The sequence below is a fragment of the Triticum urartu genome, chromosome 1A (assembly GCF_056163025.1).
Source record: "Triticum urartu cultivar PI428250 chromosome 1A, HENAU_Tu73, whole genome shotgun sequence".
Lineage (NCBI taxonomy): Eukaryota > Viridiplantae > Streptophyta > Magnoliopsida > Poales > Poaceae > Triticum > Triticum urartu.
The window spans coordinates 578,349,735-578,360,342 of NC_141873.1; the positions used below are offsets into that span (position 1 = coordinate 578,349,735).

The 10,608-nt window shown below is 43.4% G+C and overlaps 1 long non-coding RNA gene across 4 annotated transcripts; it reads right to left on the reverse strand.

Annotated features, from left to right (window-relative positions):
• Positions 1 to 4,448: 4,448 nt before the first annotated feature.
• LOC125531615 (uncharacterized) lies at positions 4,449 to 8,846 on the reverse strand. Of its 4 annotated transcripts, none has more exons than XR_015609925.1 (7): positions 8,266 to 8,846; positions 7,782 to 7,813; positions 7,295 to 7,635; positions 6,604 to 6,667; positions 5,964 to 6,114; positions 5,815 to 5,872; positions 4,449 to 4,768 (listed from the first exon to the last, which is right to left on the reverse strand). It is a non-coding gene; the product is annotated as an uncharacterized LOC125531615 (long non-coding RNA). The 4 variants fall into 4 exon arrangements; XR_007293372.2 differs by having other exon boundaries at positions 7,295 to 7,611; positions 7,690 to 7,813; XR_007293368.2 differs by having other exon boundaries at positions 7,295 to 7,813.
• Positions 8,847 to 10,608: the final 1,762 nt, after the last annotated feature.

Consider the following 10,608-nt stretch of genomic DNA (forward strand, 5'->3'; position numbering starts at 1 on the left):
CAACCGCCCTTCGGCCAACTAGCCAATAATATTCCCCAAACACCCTCCCCCCTGTCCCCCTCCACTACATTCGCTCCGCCAAAGACGCCCTCCCTGCCGCGCCGATACGTCGGCGCCGCGGTTCGACGATCCTCTCGCTCCCATAGTACGCTCTCGTAGGCTGCCGTCCTCTAGCCGCGCCGCCACCTCTGGCTACGTTCTTGTGGAGGTGCACGGCGGTCAGCGTCGCCACCTCTAGCGACGTTCGTGTGGAGATGCACGGCGGTCAGATTCTCCCACGGTACGCGCATTCTAGACTGAGGCCCCGTTTATGTCGGTGTAGCGTTGAATGTTAGCTGATAGACGCTGTTAATCTCACTGTTTGCCGAAGTAGTTTACTGTCAATATGCTCTGCTTATGAAGCTTCCTTGCCCTGTTCTGCACTCAATCTGCTTAGCTGAGATGGCATGCCAAGGCCGAGTAGTTGATAAAATATCCTGCCATATATTTATTGTGACGTAGATTGCCATGGTCTAGTAGCCAATCTGTTAGCTGAAATAGCTCTACACCATTTTATACACAATATTTGTTGCTGTGATGGCCTTCGATAGTTCGATGGCTGTGTGCTCGGCCTCATTGACTGCTGAAACAGCCTGCCATAATTTGGCACTCAAATCTATTTGCTGAATTAGCTTTACATATATTTCGTTACTTAGATCTGCTCGTCCAAATATCTTACCATAGCTTTAGATATCGACCTAGGTATTTTTTTTCTGGACTTCATAAAAAAACATATATGTTTTTCATGTAATGTCTAGTAGAAGAACTAATTTGTATGTCTAACAGATGGACAGGACTTGGATAACTTCTGCTCGAAGATTCTCCGCTGCATATGTCGAGGAGGTTGAAAACTTCATGAACTTTATCAGAGCTGAGTACGGTGGTCCGAAATCAGATGTGCTCTGCCCGTGTAGCAGTTGTATGAATTCAGTTACAAGACCCCAGTCAACTGTGCAAAATCATCTACACTTGTATGGGATGTCGGTCACATATACTAGGTGGGTTCATCATGGTGAAGCTATGAACGTCAATGTTATTGACTACGTGGAAGCAGCAGATCACCATCTTGATCTGCCTGATGCTCAGGTGGAAGAGGAGGAGGAGGTGGTGGTGGCGGAGCCAGTGAGTTTGACCAACATTGAAACAATGCTACGAAATGCTCGTGCATTCCGTGAACTTTCACCTGCAGAAGAAAAACGGTGGGCCCGCATGTTGGAACAATGCAACGTTGTTGTCACCCCAGGAAATAAGCTGTCAGTATTCTCAGCTATGGTCACCTTTCTTCAGGTGAAGACATCTGAGCGAATGACCAACAAATCATTCGATGCGATGTTGGCTGCTTTCAGCGAATCTTTCCCAGATGCGTCTGAGCTGCCACACACCTACAGTAAAATGAAGAATTTCCTTCGTGCAGTTGGAATTGGATATGATATGATCCATGTTTGTAAGAATAATTGTGTTCTATTCCGGAAGGATTATGCCAACGTAAGTGAATGCCCGAAATGCAAATCATCAAGATGGATAGATGGCGATGCTGTGAAGAGGATTCCTCATAATGTTCTGAGACATTTTCCAATTACACCAAGATTGCAGAGGTTGTTTCATGATGTTGAAACAAGAGAGGATGTACCGTGGCATTCTAGGAACCAGGAGTACAGAGATCAGAATGTAATGAGCCATCCATCTCATGGTAGTGAGTGGAAAAGCTTCAATGAGAAACACAAAGAGTTTGCTGCTGACCCGAGAAACATTAGACTTGGCTTAGCTTCAGATGGATTTAACCCATTTGGCCACCAGAGCGCCACATATAGCATGTGGCCAGTGCTTGTTATCCCTTACAACATGCCTCCAAATGTCTGCACCGAAGAATCAAACTACATGATGGCCTTGCTCATCCCAGGTCCAAAAAGTCCTGGAAAGGATTTTGATTTGTTCATGGAGCCTCTTGTGGAGGAACTTCAACAGCTATGGAAGGGTGTTCTCACTCGAGACCTATATAGCAGCCCACCAGCTGATTTCTTTCTGCGTGCTGTTATAATTTGGTGCATCCATGATTATCCGGCTTTGGGCACTATGTCAGGGCGAACGACACATGGTTACAATGCATGTGTTTGCTGTGACGGGAATCCGCTGTCATACGCAATACTTAGCAAGATCTGTTACATTGGACACCGCCGTTTCCTTGCCAAGGACAAGCCGCATCCTAGAAAATACCGAAGACATGTGTTCAATGCAAAGCATGAAAACCGTGATGCGCCAAAGAGGCTCACCGTCGATGAGTTGCAAGTGGAATTAGAGAAGGTCAGACATATTACACTAGGAAACCATCCTGGTATAGCGGGAAAAGGAAGCGTGGCAGGGTAGAAGAGAGATTATTGTTTACCCGCAGGTCCACTTTGTGGGACTTGGAGTATTGGAAAGATTTGGATCGAAGGCATAATCTTGATGTGATGCACATCGAGAAAAATATATGTGACAGCATTATCGGCACACTTCTTAATATTGAAGGCAAGACGAAAGATACCTTAAAATCTAGGATTGATTTGACACACCTGGGTATCAGAAAGGATTTGCAGGTGCAAGATGAAGGTAAAACACGGGATATGGCACCAGTTGTGTACGTCTTGGACAAGGTAAAAAGAAAAGAATTCTGTGAGGTCCTGTCACGTGTGAGATTCCCACATGGATTTGCTTCCAACCCTGAAAGGAGAGTCAGTGCAGATGGAAACAAGGTACAAGGGTTGAAAACTCATGACTGCCACGTCCTACTTTAAAGGGTTTTACCTATTATCCTTAGAGGATTGGGCCGCCCTGACTTATATAGAGCAGTTGCAGAGTTGGGACAATTCTTCAGGGAACTCTGTAGTAGGAATATCAGGATAGATGCTTTGGAGCGTCTTAGAGACAATATACCAACTATCCTATGCGACCTTGAGAAGATATATCCTCCAGCCTTCTTTGATGTGATGGTGCATTTGGCTGTTCATCTACCTGATGAGGCACTACTTAGAGGTCCAGTACAGTATGGATGGATGTACCCTATTGAAAGGCGGCTAGGCCCTTTCAAGGGCTATGTTAGGAACAGAGCTAGACCCAAGGGTTCCATTGCAGAGGCCTACATTGCTACAGAAGCATTGACATTCTGCTCAAAATACATTGAAACAGCTGATCAGCTTAGCAAAGAGGTGGGTGAAGACAATCCCGGGCTCAATGTTTTTAATTATTCTGTTCGAGTTACAGGGAAGAGTCGACAAGAGGACAAACCTAAAGATTTGGACAAAATGGTTTGGTATGTGTTGAATAACTGTCCTGAGATACTACCTTATCTCAAGTAAGTGCAGTACTACAGCTTATACATCGTAATCTACTAAACTTGCAGCACATTCTTATATATTTAGATGTTTGACGCGATCAGTATGTTGTGCAGCATCTACAAAGAGGAATTACTGCCGCAAAATCCAAGAAACATTGACAAACTGGTTATGGAAGGATTTGCGAAATGGTTCAAGAACCATGTAAGCTTTTGAAGTACACTGTCAGTTTTTTAATATATTGAGCACATAAGATGATCAGCTTGTCTATTTTCTAACCATAGGTTAAGATGTGGGAGGATGGGCAGGCAGTTGATGATGCCCTTTACTCACTAGAAATGGGTCCTGATACTCGGGTAGGACATTATGAATCTTGCGTTGTTGGAGATGTGCGCTACAGCACCCTTGCACGAGGCGAAGGCAGGAAGACACAAAACAGTGCCATTATGAGCACGGATACATACGACAAAGAGACAACTGAAATGTATGCTAACATAACAGACATTATTCAGTTGTAGTATATCTCCAGTTTCAAGGATCATCGGTGTGTGGTTTTGTTGTGCTGTCATTGGTATAACCTGTTTTCCAGGATCACAAAACCCAGAGCTGATGATTATTTCAAATCCATCAATGTCAACACTACACCACAACACTGATGCAATGGCATGTAATCTGCCGGGAGAAATCACTTTAAAGGGCAGGCAAACTGCCGGGAGAACATTTCTCCCGGCAGATAGAACTGCCACGAGAACGGCTGCCGGGGATTACTTCTCCCGGCAGATAAACTCTTCCTGGCAGTTTTTCTGCCCTTGCCCTTCTATTTCCCGGCAGTATGTTTTCTCCCGGCAGATTTGTCAAAACACATGAAATTTCAATTACCGGCAGTCCATTTGCCTGCAGAAGCCTTTTCACCTGGCAGCATTTATGCCAGCAGGTACATTTCACTACCAAATTAATCTAGGCATCCCAAATATAATATCCATTCATTATCTTCAAACAATCATGAAATATTACATAATTTATACATACACATTAATCACAGTAGCACATACATCTCATCCATACACTTCAATCAGAGTAACATATAGGCCTCGTCCAGAAAACCTTAAACATCATCAGATAAACATAATATCCATATATACATAAGGAGGTTCTGCCACAAAAGGTACAGTACATATATGTTAAATGTGCCACAACCAAACTGAAGTATTGCCACAAAAGGAGAAAGTACATATGTTTCTGGGGGTGCCACAACCAAAATGAGCATATAGTGGCTTAACCAGCAAAATGAGCAGAGCAAGTGTCCAGGTTCAACAAACAAAGCATATTACATAACCACTCAGCAACTTAATCATAGGTTTTCCAAATCATCAGCGTCTTCAAGATCTTCCTAATCTCCGTCAACATCTATAGTAAACCTGCAACAGATAGGAAATTCGAAATGTAGCTCTCGTTTCAGATTTTTTAAGTAACAACATGCGGCAGTTTAACTACTCGACAAAAATAGAATTATTGTAAATGTACAGCACTTCATCATCACATCAAGCAATGATCAAGCAGGAATTGTTTGAAGTGCACATACAGAAATCTTCCATGCGCAAATAAGCAAAACAAGAACTTGTACAATGAGTGGTGAAGCCACGTACAAGCTGGGTAGTCCCAACTTTTTGGTGAAACTAGCATGTATGTTTAGAAATGTTAAACAAATTTGCACAAATTCATATACTTAGCAGTTTTGCACCGCTAGTGCAAAACCTGCTCAGTTCAAAACAAATTAGAACTTAATAGTGAAAGCTATGACTAAAACTCTATACAGTACTATATACAACAGATTGTTGGACTCTGTACAAATAGGCAAAACTCTATGCAGTACTATATATTGAACAAATAGGCAAAACTCCATACAAATAGGCATGAATGTATACTGTACGTACATAGTACACTGAGAAGTACAAATAGGCAGGGGAGGGGACACGTCAATCCAAATACTTCAGGAAATGCAGCAGCAATACCCATCATAAAGAATCTGTTTTGTCACACGAAAAAAAACGCAACCAGGAAAAATTTGCCAGAGTAGGAAGAGCAAGGAGCTGCCAGTATAGCTAGATATTAACAAATTAGAATCTGCCAAAAATCAGTACTGTACAGAGTTGAGGGCATGAAAATTTTCATTTTGTAAACTTCGGTACTTTCCAGAGTACAGGTTGCTTCAGTACTGTAACAGTAGTGGAGTTTAGAATCTGGTTGTCATTTAAACTCGTAAGTACTAAAATATTTCCTATAGTACAATACTGAAATACATTTATATAGTACTGAAAAACATCAGTACTGTACTATTTCCTATATGAAATATTTCATAAAAGGTACGCAACCAGGAACAATATTTTGTAAACTTCAGTACTGTACTATAGGAAATATTTACAGAGTTGAGGGCATGAAAAATTCTTGGAAACATGGATATTACCTCCTCAGCTTGCTTGTGGTTGCATTCCTGCTTTCGCCATGGGCTTGTCCACTTCCAACTGCATATATAGGATAGGATAGAAAGAAGGCTTTTTAAGCAACTAGCCATGATAGTCATTGGTAAATTCAATCTGAAGAACAAAAGCTCACATGCTTCATATCCACCCCCATATTCCCCTTCATGTCCACATCCACCTTCATGTCCATCTTCATGCCGATATCCCCGTCAATATATGCTTGTGTGTTTCTAGCTTTATCCATCCAACTCTTGTCCATTCTTGACCAGTTTCACTATAATTGCCTAACATACGAAAGAAAGTGTACGTCTATTAATGGTGAATATCTAGTAGCAAAATGCATACCATTCTTATCTAGTACATGTAAAGGGATATACAATATAGACCAAGAATAAAATCTAGCATAGTAGAAATAGTGAATTGAAACATCTCATTTCATGAAATGCCAACACTAAAATAGTAGTAGGAATATCATGGGAATAGCAAATAAAAATCACGGTTGATTAAGAAGCAGAGGATGTGGTGCTGCTCTGGCGATGAAGCAAAGGACCTACATGGCACTACTTGGGCAAGGAAGTAGAGGTGAGCAGGGGCGGAGCTGGAGCAAATGTTACCCTGATGCACCACTTTAACATGGTGTAAGATTTCAAGTAACGACAATAGTAAATAAAAGTGTGTTTTATAACTTATACCTGACATAATAGAAGACTAATTAAATACAAAACATAGCCCTCAAATGCTTAGAATAACAAGGAAACAACGAATAAAATTACTTGAAAATGATGCCTTCCATTTCGAAACTCCAAAATACGTCATCACATACTAAGATTGAATATCCTACAATATAAAAAGAATAAAATTAAATTTTTCAGTGGAACAAAGAAGAATGGTGAAATGAAAATATTTAAGTAGCTAAATTCAAGCCGGGCTCTTAATTCTTGAAACCAATATTTTTAGTCCCAAACTCTCAAATATTTAAAGATTATTTTCTCTTAGCTGGCAATGTTCATTAGCCAAGTACTTTCTTCTTACCGAATATTTCAAATTAGGATGTTCATGTTTTATCAATTTCCTTTTGCCCTTATCAAAATGGATCTCCTCTTCCCAATTCAATTCTTTCGGAGATCTTGTGATAATGCTTTACTTTTGAATAAGGACATGCCCATGGTATATGTAAATTTGACTAGCAAACTTCCACGTGGGACATGAAAATTTTGACAACTACAAATTCCAATGCCTATGTTCGGCCAAAACCCATTGATTTAAATGGAGTCGTAGCAGCCAAATGTGGGATGCCCAGAACATTTACTATGCAAAGGAAAACGAAAGGACAAATGTATATATGCCAGGCAGTGAATATATCCTTTGCCTTTTTTGGAATCTATTGACTGCAAATTCATACAAATAATTACAAGGATTGAGAATAATTATTGAAAAGAATTAGACAAGAGGCAAGGGCGTTACCCAGACAGAACTAGAATTGGCTGCAATCTGAAGTGTAGACGAACGATTGGACAAAGTAGATCATGTTCTTGCCGAGATCGATTCATGAAGCCGGCGTAGTCGCATCGATCGACACGGCCACTCCTGCGCATGGCGTCGCCTCGATCGGCCGCTCCCACTTTTCGGCGAGGAGTGGGGATTGGAAACCGCTGCGTGGCTGCGCACAGATAATGGATAGCCAGGCGTGGAGAGGCCATACTAAGCGTACGACCCAATTGTGGGCTGTGGGCTGCGGACGTGTGCGCGCGTAGGCCGTCATGCGGCTGCGATCGTGGACCCTGATGCACCACTTCACCTCAACCCTGATGCCCAAGCCTTTTTCAGTATGACATGTACTAGTAAATATGAAATTATACCCGTATTCTTGTGCCTCGGGGTCGGCCCATTGGGCTCCGCCCCTGGATGTGAGGCAGCACTGCTTCAAGCTAGGAGGTAGATGAGGCGCTACCTAGAGGAGACAACATTCTGGAGGCGCCTTGCCTGAAGGAGAGGAGGACCAAATACATTAATAAGATACAAATCGAAGGACAAAATCAAGGGTGCAACCATGATAAACTAAATAATGCAAGCAACATGCTAATGCTTTTACACAGTTTGATGTGACATTAATATGAACAATGAGCAAACATCAAATCTACAACAGACTGCAGTTGACACGACCACATATATTTTAACTACTGTGGTTACTAATGTTCCAGTAGATACCGATGATATAAGGGCGCTCTTGGTCCGTGGGTTGTCTCATGGTGTTGTTTCTTCACTAATAATGCAAAATGCTTATTTGAGTAACTATAAAGTACATAAACACTCCCAACGGATCAGTACAAGCAAAAAATTAGCAAGATAAATTGCATCTATTTTAAGTACAAGAGGACTCCCAACAGATTGATACAAGGAAAAATTAGCAACAAAAACTTGCTTGAACAGTATACCAATCTCTAGTGGAGGTGTCACCGATGGAGAAGGTGCAGCTGCAAAGGAGCTCAATAAGGAGGCGGTGCCACTTGAGGACCTCCTTGGTGCTCGGTTGAGCTTGTGCGGAGGGCCTGCTCAGGGGAGGAGGTCTGCAGAGGAGGATGGTGGTGAGGGACGACAGCGGAGGAGGATGGTCGCTGGCTGAGTGCTTGGGGTTGACGGCACGGCTCTGAAGCGATAGTCGCCGATGAAGTGCTTGGGGGCGATGGCTCGAGCTCTGACTTTGTTGGGTGCTCATGGGGGTCCTGGTGGAGGGCACAACAGTGGGGTGTGGTTGGGGCGACGGAGGAGTTGCGATGGTGTGGGGCGACGGCGTGCTCCGGGTAGAGGTCGCCGTAGTGTGATGGGGACTATGGCGGCGGCGGTGGTTGGGGACGTTGGCGGCGGTGGCCGCGGTGGTTGGGGACGGCGGTGGCGGTTGGGGGCGGCGGAGGCAGCAGCTATGGGATCTGATGCTTGGGGCGGCGGCGGCTGCAATGGGTTAGGGTTCGTGGATTTGGGGGAAGGAGTGGTCTAGTGGTTTTTTAGGGAAAGGAGTGGTCTGGTGTGGTGAAGTCGTGAAGGGCCGGCGTGCGCGTTAACTTCTTTGTCAGGCCAAAATGTTAGTCATTCTCGCGCGCTTTTTTCTCGCTAGCGTGGGCTTCAGGCCCGCCTCGTGCCAAAGACGGTCCCCGGCAGTATATGGGCCGGGTTCTGGGTGTCCCGGCAGACTGTGTGCCCTAAATTATACCGGCAGTTTGAGCGCTGTTGTCGCTCAAGTTCTCCCGGCAGTTTGCCTGCCCTAACATACTTGTACCGGCAGACACTAATGTCCCGGCAGTTTATTTGCCCTTAAACTGGTATTTCTCCCAGCGGTTAATTGCCCCTAAACAAGTGTTGTGGTGTAGTGCAAGGCGGCGTACCAGACCAATGAGCCTTTTATTTTGGCAAATCAAGCAACACAGATATTTTTCCTGGAAGACACATTTGCACGTAGCGATGACTGGAGAGTATTGCAAAGGTTTGAGCAGAGGAATTCGTTTAATGAAGTTGCACAACAAGATGATGCTTACACTGCTCTTGATGTACAAGATAACACAGATGTTCCTAATATCTTTGAGAACCATCACGTCAATGACGCCAGCAAAAAGATTGCCTGTCGTGCTATGGACATACAAGAGTTGATCAAGAAGAAGCCAACGTTCTAGGACGTTGAGGACGAAGAAGAAGATGGCACCATGGGGAATTACGATTCAGACTGATACACATGGCGAAGATGTTGACGCTGCTATTGTGGATGATGATTACATTGCTTTTGTCGTATTTGCCTGTCAGAAGACGTTTTTTATCTACTATGTGAATTTGTGTTTGCTATGACAACTGAAACCTGATGAACATGTTGTTTAGTATTTCTCTGTGAGAACATCACTTGTTATGTATGCTGATTTGTGTTTGGTGATTGTATGACAACTAAAACATGATGACATTGTTGTTTAGTTGTACTCATATCTGGATGTGAAACTTGAATTTGATGACATAGTTTGTTGTTGGACTGCAATTTGCTCGACGTCTTCGAATGAGAACAAAGCTGACCCGACAGGGCCTCTGCTATTTATTTATTTATATGAGCAAAAGGGGATACCCCCTGATTTCCGTTAATAGAAATCATTAGATGTTCACAACACTACGCCCAGCCTGCTCCACATGTTTCATTCATTACTAGTTTCAGCAAAGTGCTCATGTCGTAGCCACTGAATACATCACGAGTGCTACATACACTGCTAATAAAGAGATAATCATCCTATAGAGCACATCGATTTTGCCCATTATCTTCACAAGCTCTTTCATCTCCTCATTGTTGTCAAGGCCGTTCAGCAGCTGTTGCTTGGCCATGATCAGAGGAACTGCATCTTTAAGCTTCTGCTCTGCATCTTCCTCTTCTGTCGTTCCTTCAGTTACTTGTCCAACACCCCAACCTGCTGGTATTGGGATTCCTCGGCTAACCAAATAATCAGCGTAGTTGCATTCCCCCACATAAGCAACTTCCCAGAGATACAAATCACACGAATCTTCCCTTTTCTGCACGAATCAAATTGGTAGATCATCAACCAAACTATTAAAAAAACAGCAACTAAAAGCAGCAGAACAACACTTAAACATATTATTACCCCATGATTCGGGCATTTGTAGAAGACTCGGCCAGGGTTGCGGATTGTGGTTGAGACGCGACGGATGACTCTGCGTGATTTGCAGCAATGGCACCACACCAACGGCAACGGGTTGCGATGAGCAATCGGCTGCGGTGCACATGCCGGCGAGGG